At 54.8% G+C, this 26834-nt stretch overlaps 1 pseudogene; it reads left to right on the forward strand.

Moving 5' to 3' along the window:
• Positions 1-477: 477 nt before the first annotated feature.
• On the forward strand, positions 478-26834 carry LOC123055701 (uncharacterized; annotated as a pseudogene).

The raw sequence follows: 26834 nt of genomic DNA on the forward strand, positions 1-26834 counted from the left end.
TCTAGGGTTGCACAAAGTCAGTTTGTAGAGGATGGAAATTACATATCCGGAGACCAATCTTGCCGTCCACGCATAGGAGAGTCCTACCCAGACACGGGGGAAGGGCTTCCGCCTTGTATCTACACGGCCCATCAGTCTGGCCCATATCAAATATCCCGGACAACCGAGGACCCCCTAGTCCAGGACTCCCTCAGCAGGGGCTGAGGAGACAGCTAGGGCGCTCGTGACAGCCAGGGAGCACAGCGGTAGCGCTGGTGGGAGTGGAGCGGGAGGAAGCGGAGCCATCGTGTAGGGTGGATTTTGATTTGTTCATCTTTCGACTTTTTGACAAACGCCGGCAGCGACCAAGGACGCATCTCACTGAGGGACGAGCACTCGGGTTGTTGTATCGGCTACTCCTTGATGCTGTTTCATTCAGCGTAAGACAATTGAGGCATGGAGCCAATAGATCTGGTGTTCGGCTCAAGATGACTTGTCATGACGGTGCCGGACACCGTGGCGATCTGTTCGCCGCCCGCCGCCAATCGGCGACAATGTTCCACCGCTCAAAGGTGTCAAACTGTCAATGAGACACATGGTTGGACGTTGAATCTTGGTTTATGGAGATTAGATGGTTTAAATTTGAAAGTGATCCATGGAGCAAGGAATACAAATGAAGATCTTCAGGGAACACTTGAGCTCAAGTTCAGCGATTTATAGTACGCGTTTAGCAATGTCGGAGTAAATGGCCACGGGTAGCCTAACCAACTACCCCTGGTTCTTGGGAAAAATTATCAGGCCTTTGGGCCTCCCAACGCTCCAAGCATTGGACCCCCTTCCCTGGCCGGCTACCTCTGAAGCCGAGTCACGGAAGGCGGCCCAGCCTCAAGCGACCTCCATCCCCAAGACAACCGCGGGGTGGCCGACTCCAAGAAGCCGGCTTCAAAGAGCGCCGACTCCAAGAAGCCGACCGAGACCACAACCACCAAAGCTACTCCCACATAACGGTGACAAGACAGGGTGTGGCCACAGTGTGGCCCACTACCCCCGAAGCCCGAGGCGGGCATGGCTACAGGAGGCCATACGGGACGGCCGCTTCCCATGCGGCTCGGCACTGTAGCCATGCTAGCCTCAACGTCATCCACGACAGACTCCCGTACGGCCCACGGGCAGCGGGCCTCTTCAGCCAGAGAGAGGCGTGAAGGCGGCCCGGCCTTTCCCAGTCGGCCAAGGTCGTAGCCGGCCCCCAGAAGCCGGCTACTCCCTTCCTCGAAGCAGGAGCCCCATTAAGGAGACAAGACGAGGTAAGGCTACAGTGAGAGCCCCCGAGGCGGCCCACTGTAGCCACGCTTACCTCGACAAAGCCCTCGTCATCAGAGGCGAGGCTACAGTAAGCAGCCGCCGACAAGACCCTAGGCGGTGGGGCCGGCCTGTCGACCAAGAAGCCGGCAGCCGGCGGGACCCACCAGTCGGCGGGACCCAACAGCCGGCGGAGAAGCCGGCGAGCGTAGACACTGACGGCTGGGACCAGTGCCCAGCCGGATTACCATTGTACCCCCGGGGGGTAGGCCTATATAAACCCCCCGGAGCACCCATGCAAAGGGTTGGCTTCTAAGCATAGCACACACACCATAGATAGAGAGAAGAGAGAGCTAGCCTTGTTCTTCTTCTCCCTTGAACCCAACAGCTCTAGGAGCGATTGTAGCTACTTTCACCGATCTAGTGATCATGCGGAGACCCCGCAGAGCAGGACTAGGGGTGTTATCTCCTCGGAGAGCCCCGAACCTGGGTAAGATCCGCCGGCGTGCATGTCTTCGCCTCATCCCGTTTCCAGGCACCGGCGACGTCTTATTGGCACCCACAATGATAAGCCATCCGTTGGCATATGTCGCACCAACCACCCGACATTTGGCGCCCACCGTGGGGCCAGGTGCACCGTCGTCCGGAGACCTGTTCTGGACGGGAACCCTCTTCCTCCCCCGCGAGCGCAGCCAGCCTGCTGCGCCCGATGGCGTTTGCCTCGACGCGCTGCAAGGCGTCGGCGACGCCTGCGCAGCAAGCCGCCTCGCCGATCTGCTCGGCGAGACTCGCATCTCCGACGAGCCTGCATCCGACGCAGGCACGGACTACCCCGAGAGCCGCCTCGTCAGCCTCCTCGACTAGCTTCACGTCTCCAGCGAGCCTGCTGCAGATGTGGAGTCGGTCGGCTCCACCGACCCGATGGTTGTCGACTCTGACACCGCATCGCTTGACGCCTACCCCTCCGACGTGGTGGTCTTCGACGACCCCCTCCCACGAGCCGACAGCGGCAGCAGTGCTGTCACCGAAGTGCTGGTCATCAGCCACGTCGCCAACTCGGGCGAGAACGCCCATGACGCCCTGCAAGCCGCAATGCACGACCTCTCCGTCCCCATCCCGGTCGATGCCGACGCCAAGACCTTGGAGGCACGCCGCCTCGCCCTCATCGCGGAGGGCCAGAAGATAGCCTCCATGAGACGCCTCACCGAGGCTCACCAGCGCGAGCCGAGCCGGCTTCGTCCAGAAGCGCGGCGCGGCCGTCGCCAGCATGCTGGGGGCAGATCGCCCCGTCTACGCCACCCCGCTCGAGAATTTGCGAGCCGCCCAGGCGGCCGTAGAAGAGCTCAATGGGCTGGGAGCCGACGAGCTCCCCTACATGACAAGACAGATCCAGCAGCTGATCGACGCGGCTGCAGAACGGCACGAAGCCGGCGCCCGTGCTGATAGCCATCCCCCGCGCCGGGAGCACGCCGCGACGTCCCGCTCGCCGACTGCGAGCGGCGCACGCCAGAAGAAAGACAAGGAGCCGGCTGCCAGCCGCAGCCGGACTCGCATCACCATCGAGCGCGATGCGGAGGGCCGCCCTCGAGCAGTAGAGCACCAAGGAAATCTGCCCCTCCTCCACCTCGAAGAGAAAGACGCCTCACTCCGCCGCCTATCACACACCCGACTCTTGGCGACCGACTCGGCCGCCGAGAAGGAGTCGGCGAGAACGACGCCCGCCACAGGATCGACCGCCTTGCTCGATCCTTGGCGTTAGAAGAAGAAGACGATGTCGGCCCGCCATGCTTTGGCCCCCGCATCCGCGACGAGCCCTTCCCCAAAGGGTTCTCGCTCCCCAGAGACACGCCCAAGTACAACGGCTCAGTGAAGCCGGAAGATTGGCTCATCGACTACTCCACAGCCGTCAGCATAGCCAACGGCAATCGACGCGTCGCCGTGAAGTACGTCCCCCTCATGCTGCAGGGCACGGCGCGCACATGGCTCAACAGCCTCAAGCCCTACAGCATCAACAGTTGGCTGGACTTCACAGAAGTCTTCGTCCGCAACTTCACTAGCACCTACAAGCGGCCTCCCAAGCCTCGCCAGCTCTCCCTCTGCGTCCAAGGGCCCAACGAGTCGACCCGCGACTACCTCACGCGGTGGGCCGAGCTCCGCAACTCCTGCGAGGGGGTGCATGAGGTCCAGGCCATCGAGTACTTCACCGCCGGGTGCCGAGAGGGCACCCTCCTCAAGCACCGACTCCTCTGCGACGAGCCGGCTACCCTCGACGAGTTACTGGTCATCGCTGACAAGTACGCCACAGCCGACTCCTCAATGAAGACCGAGCTGCGAGTAGACGCCTCGGGGAAGGTGATTGCTCCGGCTCCCAAGACGCCGGCTGGCGACCCTAATCGGCGCCCCTACCAGAACGACCACAAGCGCAAGGGCCCCATGCCGACTTCCTCCAGTCGGCAGGTGGCCACCGTTGAAGATGAGCAGCCCGAAGAACGGCCCGCTCCCAAGAAGAAGGGTGGCCGGCCGCCTTGGCAGCCGGCTTTCTCCTACGAGCAGGCTCTTGATGCCCCCTGCAAATTCCACAGCGGCGCGAAGCCGTCCAACCACACAACCCGGAAATGCCATTGGCTCACCCGCATCACCAAGGGCGAGGGGATGCTGCCGCCTCCGCCTCCCGGCCCGCCGCCTCCAGCCCCCCAGCAGCCGGCGGCTCGGCCGGCAGTCGGCGCCATCCAAGACGAATTCCCCGAAGAGCATGCCGCCTACGTCGTCTTCACCAGTCAAGCCGACGACAAGCGCAGCCGACGCCGACAGCATCAAGAAGTGAATGCAGTCGCCTCCAGCACCCCCGAGTTCATGCACTGGTCAGAGAAGCCGATCAGCTGGAGCCAGGCCGACCACCCAGAGGTGATGCCTTCGCCTGGCTCCTATGCAATGGTCTTGGACGTCACCCTCGCGACGGAGAGGCGAGCAGCCAGATTTTCCCGCGTCCTGATAGACGGCGGAAGCAGTATCAACATACTGTACCGCGATACCATGGAGAAGCTGAACATCAAAGCAAAGCAGCTCATGCCGAGCCGCACCGTCTTCCATGGTATCGTCCCCGGCCTGTCTTGCTCTCCAATCGGCAAGATCAAAATGGATGTTCTCTTCGGAGACAAAGATCATTTCCGCCGGGAAGCAATATGGTTCGAGGTAGTGGATTTGGAGAGCCCCTATCATGCACTGCTTGGCCGACCTGCTTTGGCCAAGTTCATGGCTGTGCCCCACTACGCCTACCTGAAGATGAAGATGCCGAGCTCGAAGGGGATCATCACGGTAGCCGGCGACTACAAGAAGTCCATCGAGTGCGCCATGGCCAGTAGCCGGCTGGCCGAGTCCCTCGTGGTGGCAGAAGAGAAGAAGATGTTGGAACGGGTTGTGGCCATGGCCGGCAAGCAGCCGGCCCTGTCCCCCAACCCCAAAGATGGTGATGTGCAGGGCTCCTTCCAGCCTGCCAAAGAGACAAAGAAGATACCTCTGGACCCGGAGAACCCGGAGAGGTTCGCTGTCATTGGAGCGAACTTGGACAGTAAATAGGAAGGCGAGCTCGTCGACTTCCTCCGTGAGAATCGAGACATCTTTGCATGGTCCCCAAAGGACATGCCGGGTGTCCCGAAGGATTTCGCCGAGCACAAATTACATGTCCGAGCTGATGCGAAGCCGGTCAAGCAACCCCTCCGCCGACTGTCCGAAGAGAAGCGAAGAATCGTGGGAGAAGAGATAGCCCGGCTCCTTGCCGCTGGCTTTATCATGGAAGTATTCTTTCCAGAATGGCTTGCCAACCCAGTTCTGGTTCTGAAGAAGAATAACAAGTGGCGTATGTGTATAGACTACACCAGTTTGAACAAGGCCTGCCCAAAGGATCCGTTTGCTCTGCCGCGGATTGACCAAGTAATAGACTCCACAGCCGGATGCGAGCTGTTAAGTTTTTTGGATGCATACTCAGGGTACCATCAGATCAAGTTGGACCCGGCTGACCGCCTGAAGACTGCCTTCATCACACCCTTTGGAGCTTTCTGCTACCTGACAATGACATTCGGCTTGAGAAATGCCGGTGCCACTTTTCAGCGTTGCATGCAGAAATGCCTCTTGAAACAACTCGGCAGAAATGCCCACGTCTATGTAGACGACATTGTGGTGAAGACAGAGAAGCGCGGTACCTTGCTGGAAGACCTGAAAGAAACATTCGCCAACTTGCGCCGATTCCAAATCAAGCTCAATCCTGAGAAGTGCGTGTTCGGAGTGCCAGCCGGCCAGCTGTTGGGCTTCCTGGTCTCCGAGCGCGGCATCGAATGCAACCCCGTCAAGATCAAGGCCATCGAGAGGATGGAGATTCCCACCAAGCTGCGAGATGTGCAGAAGTTCACTGGCTGTTTAGCCTCCCTGAATCGTTTTATCAGCCGACTAGGAGAGAAGGCTCTCCCCCTATACAGACTCATGAAGAAGTCCACTCACTTCGAGTGGAATGATCAAGCCGACCAAGCCTTCCATGAGTTGAAGAAAATGCTGACCACTCCGCCTGTCCTGGCTGCGCCGACTGAAAAGGAGCCCATGCTCCTCTACATCGCCGCGACTAGCCGAGTCGTCAGCACTGTTGTTGTGGTCCAGCGCCCGGAGGAAGGCCGAGCCCAGCTAGTCCAGAGGCCGGTGTACTATCTCAGCGAAGTGCTATCCAGCTCTAAGCAAAACTACCCGCACTACCAGAAGATGTGCTATGGGGTGTACTTCGCTGCCAAGAAACTGAAGCCCTACTTCCAAGAGCACCCCATCACGGTCGTGTGCACTGCTCCGCTCGCCGAGATCATAGGCAGCCGGGATGCATCCGGCCGGGTGGCCAAATGGGCCATTGCATTGGCACCCTACACAATCTTCTATCAACCCCGCACCGCCATCAAGTCGCAAGCATTGGCCGACTTCCTCGTCGACTGGGCCGAGACCCAGTACCTACCGCCGGCTCCCGACTCTACCCATTGGCGGATGCACTTTGACGGGTCCAAGATGCGCACCGGCTTGGGAGCCGGCATCGTCCTCACCTCTCCCAAAGGCGACAAGCTCAAGTACACGCTGCAGATCCACTTCGCCGCCTCCAACAACGTGGCCGAGTACGAGGCGCTCGTACATGGGCTCCGGCTAGCCAAAGAACTCGGCATACGCCGGATCCTGTGCTACGGCGACTCAGACTTGGTGGTCCAGCAATCGTCTGGCGACTGGGACGCCAAGGACGCGAACATGGCGAGCTATCGATTCCTCGTCCAGCAGATCAGCGGATACTTCGAGGGCTGCGAGTTCCTTCACGTGCCAAGGGCCGACAACGACCAAGCAGACGCCCTAGCACGGATCGGCTCCACCCGACAAGCCATACCGACTGGCGTCTCCCTCCAGCGCCTCCTCAAGCCGTCCATCAAGCTGTCTCCAGAGTCGGATTCCATCTTCGTACAGCCTGCACCAGACATAGCCGGATCCGACTGGAGAAACCCTGCAGGCGGCACGGGGACTTCAACAACGGGCCCGACGACTGCCGTAGTCGCACCCGGCCCGGGGACTTCAGAACCCGGCCCGGGGACTGCAGCAGTCGGCCCGGGGACTGCAACGACACAAGAAGCAGTCGGCCCGGGGACTGCAACGACACAAGAAGCGGTGGCCGACTCCAATTCCACGCCACCCAGCCCACCCACCCGAGTCATGGTGGCTACATTAACAGAAGAAGAAGTCACAGCTCCGTCATGGGCCCAGCCCATCCTCAAGTTCCTAGTTAGCAGAGAGCTGCCGGCTGATGAGATCTCAGCAAGACTAGTGCAACAACGAGCCGCAGCATACACAATAATCAACAGAGAGCTTGTGAAGCGCAGCATCACTGGAGTCTTCCAGCGTTGTGTCGAGCCAGAAAAAGGAGTGGCGATCCTCAAAGACATCCAGCAAGGCGAATGCGTCCACCACGCAGCCTCAAGATCACTTGGAGGATGCTAAAGAAATAGTCAAGAGCTGCAGAGGATGTCAAGTTTTTAGTTCCAAGCAACACCTGCTGGCTTCTGCACTCAAGACCATTCCCCTCACTTGGCCTTTTGCCGTCTGGGGACTGGACATGGTGGGCCCTTTCAAGACAGCCCGCGGCGGCTTGACACATCTACTGGTCGCGGTGGACAAGTTCACCAAGTGGATCGAAGCAAAGCCGATTAAGAAGCTGAACGGGCCGACTGCCGTGACATTCATCACCGACATCACCACTCGGTACGGCGTACCGCACAGCATCATCACCGACAACGGCATGAACTTCGCCAAGGGAGCACTGGCACGTTTCTGCGCGACGCAGGGCATCCGACTGGACCTAGCGTCCATTGCCCACCCACAGTCAAACAGCCAGGTCGAGCGAGCAAATGGACTCATCCTCTCCGGCATCAAGCGTCGACTAGTTGTACCACTGGAACGATCGGCCGGCTGCTGGCTCGATGAGCTGCCGGCTGTCCTTTGGAGTCTGCGCACTACACCCAACAAGTCAACCGGCTTCACTCCATTCTTCCTCGTGTACGGTGCCGAGGCTGTCATCCCACACGAAAAATGGCTAAGGAACAACGAACCTATATAGCAAAGAGACGGCCTCCAAACATGCCTTCCGGCTGTCAAAAACAGCCGGCTGGCTGGCTTCCTAAAACTTAGCTTTAATCCAGCAAAGCTAAAGTACTTCCGCCCCCCAATCGGCCAAGCACTCCTCCAGTTCAGATTGCGGAGCAACTGTTGGACTGGGGAGGCAGCATCCAAGGGAGGGCGGCAAAGGAAACAGCGGTAGGATAAAAAGCAAAGTACATGGAAAGGCCAAATGCATGCATAAGTTATATATACACATAAAGCCCCCAACGGGTTGGCAACAGACATAAGTTCGAATACACCCAGTGGGTGGAATTGTGCAGACTTAACCAAACATTGTTCCAAAAGTAACTAGACAGGAAAACAAAAGATAGCAGACTAAGGCGCGACGCGGAGGCCGAGCTGGTTGGTGAAGGCGGCCTCGCCGGCCGAAGGGGTGGCCGCCTAGCGGGTCTCGGCTTGATCACCACCTACGGCAGGCGACGCACTCGCGCGCGACGTGGTGCTGGAGGTGCGGTCAGGCTGAGGCTGGCCGGCTGCTCCACCAGCCGGCTCGGTGTCTTCACCCTCCTCCTCCTCCTCTTCTTCACCCTCGTCGCTGGAGTCGATCTCCTCCGCCGCGTCTTCGCCGTCCGTCGGGTTCAGACCGAACCACTCCTCCGGCTAGGCGACACCGTTGTCGTCCACCTCGGGGGTGAAGAGGCTGGTGTCGGTGTAGTCGGCGATTGCCGAAGCCCGCCGGATGATGGCCGGCCGTGCCGGCTCCAGCTCCGTGTCGGCTTGCTGCCGCCAGGTAGCCAGCTGGTCCAGGCTCAGGCCGGGATACCAGGCCTTGACGAACTCCAGCGCCCGCCTGGCACCGGAGCGAGCCGCCGAGGCCTTCCAAGCTTCGAAGCGGCCGACTGCCACCTCCAGCCAGTCGGCAGGCCGACTGGGGGTGCGAGGAACCACTTGGCCGGGCCAGAGGGCGGTCAAGACTTGCGCCCCGGCTCGCTGAAGCCGGCGGAGCAGTCGGTGAGCCGGCTGGATGCGGGCCTGGATCGCCAGAAGCTGTTCCTCCAGCGAGCGGCCGGCGGTTGGCGAGATTTCAAAGCCAGCCTGCCTTCGCGCTTGACGACGGGCCTCGATGGTCTGGTTGGCGGCAGTAGAATAGCCAGGGAAATACTCTGCGCAAGAAAGAAGAAGAAAGGAAGAAAAGAACACCAAAATCAGAAAACAAGCCAAAGTGGCAGATGGCAAGAAAGGACGAAGAGGTAGGCGGCTTACCGTCAACCAGATCTTTGATCTGGCCATAGCCAGAGATCAGAGTCTGCCTGGCCTCAGCCCAGCCAGCCGCCTCCGTCTCGTACTCGGCCTGGAGAGTGGCTTCGCGGTCCTGCACAACCTTCACAGCCGCCTTGTGGCCTTCCTCCTGGTCGGCCAACTTCTTGGCCAAGCGGTCGCGTTCCCGCACCAAGGCGGCGATCTCGGCATCCTTGGCACGAAGGGCAGTCTGGGACTCCCCCAGCTGTGCCCTCAGACTGGCGTTGGCCGCTGCAAAGACGGCAGAAGAAGAAAGAACAGTAAGAAGAAGTCGTCAAGGAAGATCCGACCCGACTGCTCAGCAGTCAGCCCGAATCTCGGGGACTACACCCAATGGGTGCGCTGACGCGCCCCCACATGAGACAAAGAACCAAGCACGTACCTCGGCTCTCAGTAAGATCGGCGGTCTTCTGGGTCAGCTCCCGAGCCTGGGAGTTGAAGGCGGCCGCACGAAGATTGTGTTAGTCCTGCAAAATAGACAGAAGATCGGAGTAAGAACAAGAATAGCAAAGACAAATCCTCCAAGAAGTTCCAAGCCGCCTGCTCAGCAGCCGACTCGGAACTCGGGGACTAAACCCAGGTGCGCTGACGCGCCCCCACGGAAGAAATCAAGATCAAGAGAAGCTAGATGGGAAGACTAACCCGGATGGCCGCCCGTGTCGCGAGAAACTCATCGGTGAACTGCCTCAGCGCCGCGGCTTGGCCCTGGAGCTGGGTCCGGACGTCCTGGGCAGCCACATTCATCACGGCCGTCCCTCCGCCTGGCGTCCACCCTGAGGTTGCGCTGGCCGCCTCCGCATCCTGGGCCGACGAGCTGGAGCCCACGGCCGGCTGTGGCTCCGACGCGGCCTTCTGTGGCTCCGACGCGGCCTTCCCCGCGCGCCGACGCGGCGGTGTCCGGACCGCCATCTCAGTCCTCACGGCCGGCTCGCCCCCCGCCGACTGTGTAGGCGGCTGATCAGGCCGGCCGCCTTGAGCCACCCCAGTCGGCGGGGTCGGCACCGGCGCCCTCTCCAGGATGATGACGTCGTCGTCTCTTCCCAGCCCTGGCTGGTCACCGCTGGCTCCTTCTGGCGAGGGCTCCATGGAACCCGGCGCCGCAACGCGCAGGGGGGTGACCATCAAGACCTCCCCCGCAGCTGCAGCCTCCGCTTCGGCCCTGGCAGCGGCATCGGCGAGCACCTTCGCCGCCTCCTCCTCCAGCGCCGCCTGAGCGGCGGCCGCCTTTCGTGCCTCCGCCTCTCGCGCCTCCCGTTCCGCCCGCGCCTCCCACGCGTTCCGTTCTATCGCCTCCTGAAGATCGGCCCGGGGGTCCACACGGTGGGTGGTGCTCCCAGACCCCCTCGGCGACTCGACGACGGAGGCAGCAGCCGCCCGCTCAAGCGACACTGGAGCTCTGATCATTTGAAGAAAGAGACAAGGGTTCAGAAACCACCAAAGAAAAGAAAGAAAAAGAGTATATGAAAGAAAGCGAACTTACGCCAACACGGTCTGCGGTTGCTTCACCGCCTTGCGGAAGCGAGCCGCCTTCGCGGCCGCCTCCTCCCGCCTTGTAACGCCCCGGATTCGATGCGCCAGGTGTCTGCCAGTTATTCGCCGTCGTTGCCATGTCATTTGCTTGCGTGTTGCAGTTTGCCATGTCATCATCTGCATTTCATATCATGTCATCATGTGCATTGCATTTGCATACGTGTTCGTCTCATGCATCCGAGCATTTTTCCTGTTGTCCATTTTGCAATCTGGCACTCCTATGTCACCCGGCGCCCCCTTTTGTCTCTTTTCGCGTGCGGGTATTAAACGTTCTCGGAATGGGGCGGTATTTGCCGAGTGGCCTTGGTATAACACCGACAGACCGCCCGTCAAATTTCGTCGCGTTCGGAGTCCGTTTGTTAGCCCAACCGTTGAACTCATAGCGGTACCGTTGCCGGTACCTTCGTCGGACGTTTTCGGTCTCTGGAAATTGTTGCCGGGCCTCTCCCTCTTCTCTCCTACAGCTCTTGGCCCTTCTGCACAGCCCCCCTGCAGTCCACCTAGCCTGCCTAACCCCCTCTCTCGATCGGATCCGTCGGATCGCGATCGGAGACTCCGAAACCCCCTCAAACTCCCCAAACCCTAGCAAACTGCTATATATAGCAGCCCCCCCTTGCCATTTTTGGCCTTCTCCTCCCTCCTCCTCGAAACCCGCACCCCCAATCATCAGCCGCCGCCACCTCCCACCTTCCCCTCAATTTCCGCGCCGGCCCGCTCCTCCTCCGCCACTTGGCGCTGCCCCCGCCGCCAGCCACCACCTAGCGCCGCCGCCAAGTCAGCGGAGACGCCGCCCGTGGCCACTCCCCGTGCGCCACGTCTCCCTCCCGCACCCCAACCGCCGCGGCCCGCCCAGGCCCGGGCCAGACCCGTGAAGCCCATGGGGGCCCGCGCCCGAGCCCGCTCGCCCGAACGAGCGCCGCCGCCGCCCGGCTCCCGTGTTTTCCCCGCCTCCGCGCCTCCTCACCGGCGTGCACCGCCGGCGCGCCTCCCGAGCTCCCTCGCCGCCCGTTCGCCGCCGCCTCCTCGTCTCCTGCCGTCCCGCGCCCGAGGCGCCTCGCCTCCGTCCGCCCCGCCGTCGCTCGCTCTCGTCACCGGCGGAGCCCCGCGCCCCGGGCCCGTCGAGTCCGGCCGCCGCCGGAGCGCCCCGCTCTGCTCCTCCGCCGTTCCCGCCGCTCCGCCCCGTTCCTCGTCAGATCCGGCGAGCCCTCGACCGGATCCGCCCGCGCCAACCTCCACCACCCCTCGCCGGAGCCGAAGCTCCGTCCGGCCGCCGCCGTGGCCTCGGGCCTCCTGTGCAGCGATCTGGATGCCGCCGTCCCGGAATCCCGTCATCCCGCCATTCAAACGTCGTCCCCGAGCCGTACCGCGCCGTCCCGAAACCCCTCCGTCCAGTTTTTCCTGCGAGGTCCAAATTCTTCTAAGTAACAGGATTTTATCTCATGTTGCCTTGTTTGCCATGCCATAACTCCATGCATATTGCTCCGTTTTGTGCATGTAATATGTCAAATTGTTCGTCTCGTGATGCTCTTCATTTTGTTCAATTGCACCTTGTGCATTTGAGTCCATCTTGATACCCTAATCATCGTTGCAAGAGTGCTAGTTGCTGTTAATCTCTGGTTCTTATCAGAACTTGGAGATTTGTCATTTTTGTATCATTTATTCTGTGCATCTTTTGAGCATGAGCTCTACATGTGTCTTGTAGTATGCCATGCCATCTTTCCAGTGGTGTATTCCATGTATTTTTGTGATCCCTGTGGTGACTAGCACAAGCATGCAAAGTAGGCCCCGTAATATTTCTGATTTCAGAGACTTAGTGATTTCTCTAAATCCTTGTCTGCTGTAATTTTGTTACCATGTAAACTTGATGCTACAGAGATATCCATGCATATTTTGGAGATGTTCAGTAAGGATGTTTTGTAGCTATTGTTGTAGTTGATCCATGCCTGCAATTGGTTGCATTTATGGAATGCCATAGCATGACTCAATCTTGCTCTACTTTTGCTATAATATATTTCTGGCAGATTCTTAACATGATATTCATTTTTGCCAAGCTTATTGTAGTTGATCCATACATGCTATGCTATTGTTCTTGCCATGGTTAGCTTCATAAACATGTCATCTTTCTGTAGGTGTGCTTGTTTTGTCATGCATTGCTCTGTAGTGAGTGCATCAAGCTCACAAAGAGGCCTTCATATTATTATTTCTGCCATGCTCTGTTTTCTGCTAAGTCTGAAACCTGATAACGAAACTTGCTATGTTTACATGCTTGCCATCATATCTTCTGGTCCTTTTTGGCTTATGGTCAGTAAGGGACTTTTGTTATATGCTTTGAGTAAATTCATGCCATGCTTTTTTTTCCATGTTAATTTCCTGTAGCATGTTGATCTCGTGCTCTGAACATTGCTACCTGATGTTATTTCTGCCATGTCCAGTAATTCTGCCAAGTCTGTGAACCTGTTATTATTTGCAATCTTGCCATGTCCTTTTGAGCATGTTATAGTGATTTCTGGAGATAGCACAGTGTTCATGTTTTGTTGTGCTTTACCTGTACATCATGCCCATGCCTTTTGATTTCATGTTGGGTTGCTTTAGCATATTGTTTTGATGCTTGCTATATGCCTAGTTGCTGTTTTGACCAGATTGTTGCTATGTCTTGTTTGGAGTGTATGTGTTGCACCGTTGCTCCGTTTTGATCATGCTCTATATGAAACTTGCTTAGTTTTGCATGTAGTCTTATATTATCATGTTGCATCCTTGTTTTGAGGTGTTTGCTTGATGTTTGTATGCATTTTGCATCAATGCCATGTTTAACTTGTTTTGCTCATATCTTTTAGACCGTAGCTCCGAATCTAATGAACTTTATATGTAACTTGACTAGAATTTCGTGTAGATTATCATGGTGCTCTTTAACTTGCTGTTTAACAACTTCAACTTAATGCTTGTTCAGTTCTGGACCAATTTCGAAATTTGCATATGAGGACTTGTTGGAATTGTTATATGTTGTTTCCGGCCTCATTTAAACTTGCTTTGATGTGTTGTTCTTGTATGCATCATCTCTTGGCACGAGTAGCTTCATATAGCCTTGTCTTGCATCATTCTTGGTTGTGCTTCATGTCTTGTTCATGTGTGGTGCGTTTACCTTGTTGTGTGCCTCTTCTCGATAGTTCCCGTGTCGTTGCGATCGTGAGGATTCATTCGTCTTCGTGGCTTCCTCTTCTTCATGGATTCGTTCTTCTTCCTAGCGGGATTTCAGGCAAGATGACCGTCACCTTGGATCTCATTACTATCATTGCTATGCTAGTTGCTTCGTTCTATCGCTTTGCTGCGCCACCTATTCACTTGTTCCTCAAGCCTCCCAAATTGCCATGAACCTCTAACCTTTGTCACCCTTCCTAGCAAATTGTTGTTTGGCTATGTTACCGCTCTGCTCAGCCCTTTCTTATAGCGTTGCTAGTTGCAGGTGAAGATGAAGATTGCTCCATGTTGGATTATGTTTATGTTGGGATATCACAATATCTCTTATGTTATTAATGCATCTATATATTTGGTAAAGGGTGGAAGGCTCGGCCTTATGCCTGGTGTTTTGTTCCACTCTCGCCGCCCTAGTTACTGTTATACCGGTGTTATGTTTCCGGATTTTGCGTTCCTTACACGGTTGGGTGATTTATGGGACCCCCTTGACAGTTCGCTTTGAATAAAACTCTTCCAGCAAGGCCCAACCTTGATTTTACCATTTGCTCAGCCTATTTCTTTTCCCTTGGGAGTCGCGCTCTCGAGGGTCATCTTTATTTACCACCCCCGGGCCAGTGCTCCTCCGAGTGTTGGTCCAACCTGTCAGTCGCCGGTGGCCACCAGGGGAAACTCTGGGCTGGCCTATCGGAAGCTTGGACAATCCGGTGTGCCCTGAGAACGAGATATGTGCAGCTCCTATCAGGATTTGTCGGCACATTCGGGCGGCTTTGCTGGTTCTGTTTTACCATTGTCGAAATGTCTTGTAACCAGGATTCCGAGACTGATCGGGTCTTCCCGGGAGAAGGAATATCCTTCGTTGACCGTGAGTGCTTATCATGGGCTAAGTTGGGACACCCCTGCAGGGTATTATCTTTCGGAAGCCGTGCCCGCGGTTATGTGGCAGATGGGAATTTGTTAATATCCGGTTGTTGATAACTTGACACTTGACCTTAATTAAAACGCATCAACCGCGTGTGTAGCCGTGATGGTCTCTTCTCGGCGGAGTCCGGGAAGCGAACACGGTTTCTGGGTTATGTTTGACGTAAGTGGGAGTTCAGGATCACTTCTTGATCATTGCTAGTTCACGACCGTTCCTTTGCTTCTCTTCTCGCTCTCATTTGCGTAAGTTAGCCACCATACATGCTTAGTCGCTGCTGCAACCTCACCACTTTTACCCCTTCCTTTCCCTTTAAGCTTTGCTAGTCTTGATACCCATGGTAATGGGATTGCTGAGTCCTCGTGGCTCACAGTTTACTACACCACCAGTTGCAGGTTCAGGTTATGCGATGTTCTTGACGCGAGAGCGATGTTCGCTTGCTTGGAGTTCTTCTTCTGCTTCTTCTTCGATCAGGGGATAGGTTCCAGGTCGGCAGCCTGGGCTAGCAGGGTGGATGTCGTTTGAGTTTCTGTTTATGTTTCATCCGTAGTCGGATGATGATCTCTTGTATGATGTATTGATGTATTCTTGCGGCATTGGTATGCCTTGTATGTATCCCCAAATATTATGTAATGTTGATGTAATGATATCCACCTTGCAAAAGCGTCTTCAAGATGCGCTTCTATCCTTGGTGGGACCTTCGTGTTCCTTTAGGATAGGGTCGCATCTTAGGCGTGACAAGTTGGTATCAGAGCCTCGACCGACCCTAGGAGTCCCCCTTGTTTGATCGTGTAGTTTGGTCGTTGTCGAGTCTAGAAGAAAACTTTTTCTGAGTCTAGTTATATCGGAGAGTAGGAATTCTTTTTACTCCTCTGCCCCTTCGTCGCTCTGGGGAAGAATCTTGACGTAGGTGTTTTGAACTATTCCTCTTCCCTTTCAAATTTTTCTTCAGGATCACGTGGTTAGTTTTCGTTCGTTGTCCTTCCTCTTTTTCAATCCGGCGCATTTCTCTTCGAGTGTTTTCGGTCCTCGTTATCTTTTGCGAGATCAGTCCTCAGTTATTTCTCTTCCGATTTCGTTTTCCCCATACGAAGTCGTCCTTGTTTTTTCCCACCCGCCCACCCTTCTTCTTCTCGGAACCGGAGTCTGTAATCGAGTATCCATCCTAATCGTGCGAAATCTTTGCTTTCTCCCCTCAATTATTTCAACCGGTGCTTTTCTCTTCAAAGTTATTCGTCGTTTTCCCCTTCCAAGTCGCCGTTGTTTTCCCGCCCTCCCACCCTTTTATTCCAGAGTCTGAGCCGCTATTCAAGCATCTATTTCATTCATGCGGAGTATCTTCAGTCTTTCCTCATTTATTTCAACCGGTGAATTTTTGCCTCGTTCGACATTCTTCATCTCTTTTCTTTTCCGGCGGATCCAATTCCATTTTTCGGTAGTGATTATATTTTTCCTCGGCTCATATTTTTCCCGTTGCTCGTTCCTCTCTCGTCATCTTAGCGTTCCGGAATGATGAAGACATCTTAGGAGATTCGTCTGTGTTCGAATTAATTCGAGGTTGTCACCTCATTCAAATATTTTAATTGTTCCGGTGCATCATATATCTGATCAACAATCCTTTCTCAACGGTATTTCTTTTCGGTGGGCCCTAACCCACAGGTCTTTTCCCAGGATCTTACCTGACTCTTCTAATTTTTCCCGGAGTTTTTCTCAAATCCTTTTCGAAGTTTGACGTAAGTATGAATTTCATCAGTCAGATGTTTCTCCAAGATCGCTTTCAATTCTTTCATGATCGGGCCAACATTTTTCTCCCGGAGTATATCAACAATTTTGGTATTATTTCTCGCCGTCATTCTCAACATTGAAGACCGAAGTAGATTTTTTCTCTTAAATCTTGTACGTTCTCCCGGAGATTCGCGGTGATAGCTCGATGTTAGCCTATCCAATTGTTTCTAGTCGTGCATTTCTTTTCACCCATATGGAGTATTTCAGGAGTTGTTTTTCCGTCTCATTTATCCGGAGGTCTTCTTTTCAAAAATATTTCATCGTTCTAAGTTTTCTAATCCGTTCTCTGATTATTCTATATTCGTGCCCCTTCGCTCGTCTCCATATTCTTCCGGTGCTTCGTTCAAGTATGCTTCAATCAGCTCGCGATCTCTTCTTTCAATTACATTTGATTCCCTCATGTATATTCGTGCTTTTCCTACTGTCCCGGTGAGTCATCCTCCTTCGTCAGTCAATTTTGAATTCTTACGGTGGCTCGTCCAAGATTCTTTCTGTGGTTATCATATCGTTTAACTCGTTCTTTCCAATCCTACTGGTGGTTCACGAAGTCTTTCTCACGTTTTGGCGCTATATCTCCCTTTAATCTTTTCCAACGCGAATAAGTAGCATGCAAATCCGTTGCTTTTCATCAATTTAATTGGTGGGGGATAAGCATAACGTAAATCCTTATTCTTATTTCATCGTCGCCAAGAAATTCCTTTCTTCAGAGGTTGTTCTTGGTGAATAAATTCTAGTTCCAAGTGTTTTTCATCTTTTCTTTCCCGGAGTTCAAATTTCCTCGGCAATCATTGTTGGAACCTCCATCTAAATCATCGCAAGGCTTTAATCTTATTCTTCATCCTTCAATTTTGATCGGCATTCTTTTGTTACCGGAGTTTCTTCACGATAGTTCGTCATGATTTAATTCTTTTCTTCAAGTGTTCATCAAGATTATTATCGAAGGAGCTCTAGTACCTTTCCTTTTGCTTTTCAAAGTGCAATTAAATTCTCCGTATTCTTTTGAAGTGGAGTTTTGCATTTCTTCGTTCTCTCTCAGCTATTCTATCTTTTCCGCTTGTGGCAGGTTACCACCTCATTAATTTTGAGATGTTAAACATAAGTCCACAACAAGCTTATTCTTTTCATTGTTGATTTTTCTCAACAATCCCGGTCAATCCTTTCTTCTAAGGTTGCTTTCGATTTGATTCATGGCACAAGTGTCATTTTCTTCTCCATTCTTTTCATTTAACTCTTTCAATTCTTTCCGGAGGTTTTGTGTCGTGTCTTAGTCAACTATCATCCCATTTCTCGAGCTCGTGCTGTCTAAATCTTTTCAGTCTTATTGGTTTCTTATCTCGTTCTGACTGGAGTGGTTTCAGAGTCTATCTGATTCCATGAGCATTTGATTCTCGTCATTCTCGTCGTTTCTTTTCTTCTCGAGTGCTCTCGATTCTTTGATTTTCCTCTTGCGTTCTTACTCCTTTTTCTATTTTCTCCCAACCGGAGTGGTTTCGAATTCAGTCTTATTCCTTTAGCGTTTGGGTCTTGTCTCATTCTACATCCCTCTTTTCTTCTCGAGTGTTCTTGACTTTGTTCATCCTCATTGTCTTATTTCTTCTTTCCCCTCCGTCTCGGTCCTAAGATCTCGGGACGAGATCTCTTGTTAGTGGAGGAGTGTTGTAACGCCCCGGATTCGATGCGCCAGGTGTCTGCCAGTTATTCGCCGTCGTTGCCATGTCATTTGCTTGTGTGTTGCAGTTTGCCATGTCATCATCTGCATTTCATATCATGTCATCATGTGCATTGCATTTGCATACGTGTTCGTCTCATGCATCCGAGCATTTTTCCTGTTGTCCGTTTTGCAATCCGGCACTCCTATGTCACCCGGCGCCCCCTTTTGTCTCTTTTCGCGTGCAGGTATTAAACGTTCTCGGAATGGGGCGGTATTTGCCGAGTGGCCTTGGTATAACACCGACAGACCGCCCGTCAAATTTCGTCGCGTTCGGAGTCCGTTTGTTAGCCCAACCGTTGAACTCATAGCGGTACCGTTGTCGGTACCTTCGTCGGACGTTTTCGGTCTCTGGAAATTGTTGCCGGGCCTCTCCCTCTTCTCTCCTACAGCTCTTGGCCCTTCTGCACAGCCCCCCTGCAGTCCACCTAGCCTGCCTAACCCCCTCTCTCGATCGGATCCGTCGGATCGCGATCGGAGACTCCGAAACCCCCTCAAACTCCCCAAACCCTAGCAAACTGCTATATATAGCAGCCCCCCCTTGCCATTTTTGGCCTTCTCCTCCCTCCTCCTCGAAACCCGCACCCCCAATCATCAGCCGCCGCCACCTCCCACCTTCCCCTCAATTTCCGCGCCGGCCCGCTCCTCCTCCGCCACTTGGCGCTGCCCCCGCCGCCAGCCACCACCTAGCGCCGCCGCCAAGTCAGCGGAGACGCCGCCCGTGGCCACTCCCCGTGCGCCACGTCTCCCTCCCGCACCCCAACCGCCGCGGCCCGCCTAGGCCCGGGCCAGACCCGCGAAGCCCATCGGGGCCCGCGCCCGAGCCCGCTCGCCCGAACGAGCGCCGCCGCCGCCCGGCTCCCGTGTTTTCCCCGCCTCCGCGCCTCCTCACCGGCGTGCACCGCCGGCGCGCCTCCCGAGCTCCCTCGCCGCCCGTTCGCCATTGCCTCCTCGTCTCCTGCCGCCCGCGCCCGAGGCGCCTCGCCTCCGTCCGCCCCGCCGTCGCTCGCTCTCGTCACCGGCGGAGCCCCGCGCCCCGGGCCCGTCGAGTCCGGCCGCCGCCGGAGCGCCCCGCTCTGCTCCTCCGCCGTTCCCGCCGCTCCGCCCCGTTCCTCGTCAGATCCGGCGAGCCCTCGACCGGATCCGCCCGCGCCAACCTCCACCACCCCTCGCCGGAGCCGAAGCTCCGTCCGGCCGTCGCCGTGGCCTCGGGCCTCCTGTGCAGCGATCTGGATGCCGCCGTCCCGGAATCCCGTCATCCCGCCATCCAAACGTCGTCCCCGAGCCGTACCGCGCCATCCCGAAACCCCTCCGTCCAGTTTTTCCTGCGAGGTCCAAATTCTTCTAAGTAACAGGATTTTATCTCATGTTGCCTTGTTTGCCATGCCATAACTCCATGCATATTGCTCCGTTTTGTGCATGTAATATGTCAAATTGTTCGCCTCGTGATGCTCTTCATTTTGTTCAATTGCACCTTGTTCATTTGAGTCCATCTTGATACCCTAATCATCGTTGCAAGAGTGCTAGTTGCTGTTAATCTCTGGTTCTTATCAGAACTTGGAGATTTGTCATTTTTGTATCATTTATTCTGTGCATCTTTTGAGCATGAGCTCTACATGTGTCTTGTAGTATGCCATGCCATCTTTCCAGTGGTGTATTCCATGTATTTTTGTGATCCCTGTGGTGACTAGCACAAGCATGCAAAGTAGGCCCCGTAATATTTCTGATTTCAGAGACTTAGTGATTTCTCTAAGTCCTTGTCTGCTGTAATTTTGTTACCATGTAAACTTGATGCTACAGAGATATCCATGCATATTTTGGAGATGTTCAGTAAGGATGTTTTGTAGCTATTGTTGTAGTTGATCCATGCCTGCAACTGGTTGCATTTATGGAGTGCCATAGCATGACTCAATCTTGCTCTACTTTTGCTATAATATATTTCTGGCAGATTCTTAACATGATATTCATTTTTTCCAAGCTTATTGTAGTTGATCCATACATGCTATGCTATTCTTCTTGCCATGGTTAGCTTCATAAACATGTCATCTTTCTGTAGGTGTGCTTTTTTTGTCATGCATTGCTCTGTAGTGAGTGCATCAAGCTCACAAAGAGGCCTTCATATTATTATTTCTGCCATGCTCTGTTTTCTGCCGTCTTAAACCTGATAACGGAACTTGCTATGTTTACATGCTTGCCATCATATCTTCTGGTCCTTTTTGGCTTATGGTCAGTAAGGTACTTTTGTTATATGCTTTGAGTAGATTCATGCCATGCTTTGTTTTGCCATGTTAATTTCCTGTAGCATGTTGATCTCGTGCTCTGAACATTGCTACCTGATGTTATTTCTGCCATGTCCAGTAATTCTGCTAAGTCTGTGAACCTGTTATTATTTGCAATCTTGCCATGTCCTTTTGAGCATGTTCTATTGATTTCTGGAGATAGCTCAGTGTTCATGTTTTGTTGTGCTTTACCTGTAAATCATGCCCATGCCTTTTGATTTCATGTTGGGTTGCTTTAGCATATTGTTTTGATGCTTGCTATATGCCTAGTTGCTGTTTTGGCCAGATTGTTGCTATGTCTTGTTTGGAGTGTATGTGTTGCACCGTTGCTCCGTTTTGATCATGCTCTATATGAAACTTGCTTAGTTTTGCATGTAGTCTCATATTATCATGTTGCATCCTTGTTTTGAGGTGTTTGCTTGATGTTTGTATGCATTTTGCATCAATGCCATGTTTAACTTGTTTTGCTCATATATTTTAGACCGTAGCTCCGAATCTAATGAACTTTATATGTAACTTGACTAGAATTTCGTGTAGATTATCATGGTGCTCTTTAACTTGCTGTTTAACAACTTCAACTTAATGCTTGTTCAGTTCTGGACCAATTTCGAAATTTGCATATGAGGACTTATCGGAATTGTTATATGTTGTTTCCGGCCTCATTTAAACTTGCTTTGATGTGTTGTTCTTGTATGCATCATCTCTTGGCACGAGTAGCTTCATATAGCCTTGTCTTGCATCATTCTTGGTTGTGCTTCATGTCTTGTTCATGTGTGGTGCGTTTACCTTGTTGTGTGCCTCTTCTCGATAGTTCCCGTGTCGTTGCGATCGTGAGGATTCGTTCGTCTTCGTGGCTTCATCTTCTTCATGGATTCGTTCTTCTTCCTAGCGGGATTTCAGGAAAGATGACCGTCACCTTGGATCTCATTACTATCATTGCTATGCTAGTTGCTTCGTTCTATCGCTTTGCTGCGCCACCTATTCACTTGTTCCTCAAGCCTCCCAAATTGCCATGAACCTCTAACCTTTGTCACCCTTCCTAGCAAACCGTTGTTTGGCTATGTTACCGCTTTGCTCAGCCCTTTCTTAAAGCGTTGCTAGTTGCAGGTGAAGATGAAGATTGCTCCATGTTGGATTATGTTTATGTTGGGATATCACAATATCTCTTATGTTATTAATGCATCTATATATTTGGTAAAGGGTGGAAGGCTCGGCCTTATGCCTGGTGTTTTGTTCCACTCTCGCCGCCCTAGTTACTGTTATACCGGTGTTATGTTCCCGGATTTTGCGTTCCTTACACGGTTGGGTGATTTATGGGACCCCCTTGACAGTTCGCTTTGAATAAAACTCTTCCAGCAAGGCCCAACCTTGGTTTTACCATTTGCTCAGCCTATTTCTTTTCCCTTGGGAGTCGCGCTCTCGAGGGTCATCTTTATTTACCCCCCCGGGCTAGTGCTCCTCCGAGTGTTGGTCCAACCTGTCAGTCGCCGGTGGCCACCAGGGGAAACTCTGGGCTGGCCTATCGGAAGCTTGGACAATCCGGTGTGCCCTGAGAACGAGATATGTGCAGCTCCTATCAGGATTTGTCGGCACATTCGGGCGGCTTTGCTGGTTTTGTTTTACCATTGTCGAAATGTCTTGTAACCGGGATTCCGAGACTGATCGGGTCTTCCCGGGAGAAGGAATATCCTTCGTTGACCGTGAGAGCTTATCATGGGCTAAGTTGGGACACCCCTGCAGGGTATTATCTTTCGGAAGCCGTGCCCGCGGTTATGTGGCAGATGGGAATTTGTTAATATCCGGTTGTTGATAACTTGACACTTGACCTTAATTAAAACGCATCAACCGCGTGTGTAGCCGTGATGGTCTCTTCTCGGCGGAGTCCGGGAAGCGAACACGGTTTCTGGGTTATGTTTGACGTAAGTGGGAGTTCAGGATCACTTCTTGATCATTGCTAGTTCACGACCGTTCCTTTGCTTCTCTTCTCGCTCTCATTTGCGTAAGTTAGCCACCATACATGCTTAGTCGCTGCTGCAACCTCACCACTTTTACCCCTTCCTTTCCCTTTAAGCTTTGCTAGTCTTGATACCCATGGTAATGGGATTGCTGAGTCCTTGTGGCTCACAGTTTACTACACCACCAGTTGTAGGTTCAGGTTATGCGATGTTCTTGACGCGAGAGCGATGTTCGCTTGCTTGGAGTTCTTCTTCTGCTTCTTCTTCGATCAGGGGATAGGTTCCAGGTCGGCAGCCTGGGCTAGTAGGGTGGATGTCGTTTGAGTTTCTATTTATGTTTCATCCGTAGTCGGATGATGATCTCTTGTATGATGTATTGATGTATTCTTGCGGCATTGGTATGCCTTGTATGTATCCCCAAATATTATGTAATGTTGATGTAATGATATCCACCTTGCAAAAGCGTCTTCAAGATGCGCTTCTATCCTTGGTGGGACCTTCGTGTTCCTTTAGGATAGGGTCGCATCTTGGGTGTGACACGCCTGGTGACGGCCGCCCCGCCCCTGGGTTTTTTCGTCCGACTGCCGAACAGACCCTGGGCGGCGCGACGCTTCTGCCCTCCGCCCCGAGCAGGCGGTGCAGCGGAGGAGCCCGCGCCGCGCCCAGAAGCCGGCTGGCGGCGTGGGGCGACTTCGGCTTCGTCGTCGTCCGGCCAGTCGTCGAAGGTGACTCCGAGCCCGGAGCCGCCTGCTTCGCCGCCGGCTTGGCCGCCACCCGGCTCGAGGTTGTCGTCCATGCCGGCCGCCCCCAGGTCGGGGTCCTCCAGATCGTGTTCCGTCCGGTCGGGGACGAATCGACGCTCCGTGTCTGACCCGTCGGCCGGCCGGAGAAGAGGACTCTGTCAAAAAACAAGCCGACTAAGTTAGAGTCGGCCAAGAGGAACTCGGTGACGAAGTTAAGAGAAGAAGAAGACATAGGGAGAGCATACCGTGGGCGGTGGATTGGCTCGGCTGTATGGCTCCTTGCCGAACTGCCACTCTTCGGAGAGCTTGCAGTTCGCAAGGTAGTTCACCATATAGGAGACCTCCTCGTGCGGCATGTCCTTGGTGCACATCCGGCTCGGATCGAGCTGGCCGCTCATCTGATAGATCAGATGAGGACGGCTCTGGAGCGGAAGAACCCGGCGCGGGACGAAGGCGGCCAGAAGGTCAGCCCCCGTCAAGCCCTCCGACTGGGTCAACACACGCACTTGGGCGACGGCTGCGGACCCGGCCGGCGTCAGAGTCACGGCCCGGAAGGACCACTGGGGCCGCCTGCCCGCCGGTGGGCCGGCTACGTAAGCCGGCAAGTTGATGTAGTCGCCCCGTGCGGCGATGTATCGCACGTAGAAGTACGACTTCTGCCATTTCTTCACCGATTGGATCAGCGGGATGACGGGGAAGGGGTTGTCGGCGACCGACCTCCGCGACGCGATGAAGGCGCCAGTCTGAGCCAGCACGCCCTGCATGCGCGTGCCCAGCTTGGACTGGAAGAACTCCCCCCAGAGCTCGAGGGTGGGGAGGACGCCGAGGTAGCCCTCGCACAGGGTGACGAAGGCCGACAGCAGCACCACCGCATTTGGGGTGAGGTGGTGCGGCTGGAGCTGATAGAATCCGAGCCAGGAGCGGAAGAAGACGCTCGCGGGAAGGCCGATGCCGCGCAAGAAGTGCGAGCGGAAGACCACCCGCTCGCCCTCCTGCGGCTCCGGCGTGATTTCCTTCGCCGGCGCGAGGCGGACCTCCACCTTGTCCGCGCTTGGCAGCCGCCGCGTGTTGCGGAGGAACTCGACGTGGTCGTCGTGGACGTTGGAGCCATCCCAATCCCCGCCATACTGCTCCGTGGCGGGAGGCATGGCGAAAACAAGCACGGCGGCGGAGGAATGCATAGTGGAAGAGCGCGGCGGTGAGGCGCTGTCGCAAGAACCGGCGAGCGAAGAAGATGGTGGAGGTAGGAGGAGCGTGCGAGGGCCTGCCGCCCTCCACCTCCCCCTACTTATAGCTTCCCGAGGCAGGACCGGGGAAGCCGAACGTGGGGGGAGACGTGGGATTAACTGCACCCACTCCCCCCACGCCTCGCGATTATTGCGCATAAATGCGAGCCGAAACTGCCGCACGAGACGTGCGGGCGGTTTCGGGATGTAGACAATCCGCGCCTGGGCCAGGGCGCGGACGTGGCGGGCCCCCTCCCTGCGGCGACATCCCGTCACGCGCGTGGGCTGGCAGGCTTTCCGGCCAAGAAGGGCCACGTGGTTCGCAGACGGCCAGTGGCCGGCCCGCGGCCCGGTGCACGCACTGGCGCGCTCCCGCCCTCCGACTTCGGAAGATTTCGACCCAGGCGGCACACCTAACCAAGGCCGGCTGCCAGCTGCCGGCTTGCTAAGATGGGAAGCTGATCGAGCTTCTCAACTCCTACTCAACCTCGAAGCTCAATCAGCTTCGGGGACTACTGTCGGAGTAAATGGCCACGGGTAGCCTAACCAACTACCCCTGGTTCTTGGGAAAAATTATCAGGCCTTTGGGCCTCCCAACGCTCCAAGCATTGGACCCCCTTCCCTGGCTAGCTACCTCTGAAGCCGACTCACGGAAGGCGGCCCAGCCTCAAGCGACCTCCATCCCCAAGACAACTGCGGGGTGGCCGACTCCAAGAAGCCGGCTTCAAAGAGCGCCGACTCCAAGAAGCCGGCCGAGACCACAACCACCAAAGCTACTCCCACATAACGGTGACAAGACGGGGTGTGGCCACAGTGCGGCCCACTACCCCCGAAGCCCGAGGCGGGCATGGCTACAGGAGGCCGTACGGGACGGCCGCTTCCCATGCGGCTCGGCACTGTAGCGATGCTAGCCTCAACGTCATCCACGACAGACTCCCGTACGGCCCACGGGCGGCGGGCCTCTTCAGCCAGAGAGAGGCGTGAAGGCGGCCCGGCCTTTCCCAGTCGGCCAAGGGCGTAGCCGGCCCAAAGAAGCCGGCTACTCCCTTCCTCGAAGCAGGAGCCCCATTAAGGAGACAAGACGAGGTAAGGCTACAGTGAGAGCCCCCGAGGCGGCCCACTGTAGCCACGCTCACCTCGACAAAGCCCTCGTCATCAGAGGCGAGGCTACAGTAAGCAGCCGCCGACAAGACCCTAGGCGGTGGGGCCGGCCTGTCGACCAAGAAGCCGGCAGCCGGCGGGACCCACCAGTCGGCGGGACCCAACAGCCGGCGGAGAAGCCGGCGAGCGTAGACACTGACGGCTGGGACCAGTGCCCAGCCGGATTACCATTGTACCCCCGAGGGGGTAGGCCTATATAAACCCTCCGGGGCACCCATGCAAAGGGTTGGCTTCTAAGCATAGCACACACACCATAGATAGAGAGAAGAGAGAGCTAGCCTTGTTCTTCTTCTCCCTTGAACCTAACAGCTCTAGGAGCGATTGTAGCTACTTTCACCGATCTAGTGATCATGCGGAGACCCCGCAGAGCAGGACTAGGGGTGTTATCTCCTCGAAGAGCCCCGAACCTGGGTAAGATCCGCCGGCGTGCATGTCTTCGCCTCATCCCGTTTCCAGGCACCGGCGACGTCGTATTGGCACCCACAATGATAAGCCATCCGTTGGCATATGTCGCACCAACCACCCGACAAGCAAGCTCGGGGCGCTGCTTGCTGAGGATGGAGCTTCAGTAGTGGAAGCAAGGCCTATTGCTGTCACTGACCTATCAGGAATTAGCATTTCTGATCTTCAAGACGGGAACTTATCATCAGCAAGGACAATCTCAAGCATTATGGAATTGAAGGAGGATGGACTGAGGGAGTACGCTGATCTCAAGCAATCCTTGTTGCCTTACGACATATCTATTATTATAACAGGTTTCTCTGCCTTCACTCTGGCTTCGAATGATGGATCTGCCTACTCATTCCTCCTCGGCTGGATTGGAGGGTTCTTGTATCTACTGCTACTCCAAATATTTGTGGACGGGTTGCCGACAATTAGTTCTCCTTCAAAAGCGGGCAGTTCAGAGCCCACTGTGAATTTCAGTGGTGTAAGAAGGCCATGGTTGATATTGCCGATTGTAATGGTTGCGGGGGCTGTTGCACTGAAGTATGGTGTTGGTGGTGACAGCTTAGAGCTGACTCAAACTGAGCTCTTTGTTGGTGCCGCAGGGTTCTTGGCGAACAGGGTTGATGTTCTTCTGGCAGCATTCAAACCCTTAGAAAGTAATTTGGAGAGCGAAGATGGATCTGTGGACTGA

This window comes from Triticum aestivum, chromosome 2D (assembly GCF_018294505.1).
Source record: "Triticum aestivum cultivar Chinese Spring chromosome 2D, IWGSC CS RefSeq v2.1, whole genome shotgun sequence".
Taxonomy (NCBI): domain Eukaryota; kingdom Viridiplantae; phylum Streptophyta; class Magnoliopsida; order Poales; family Poaceae; genus Triticum; species Triticum aestivum.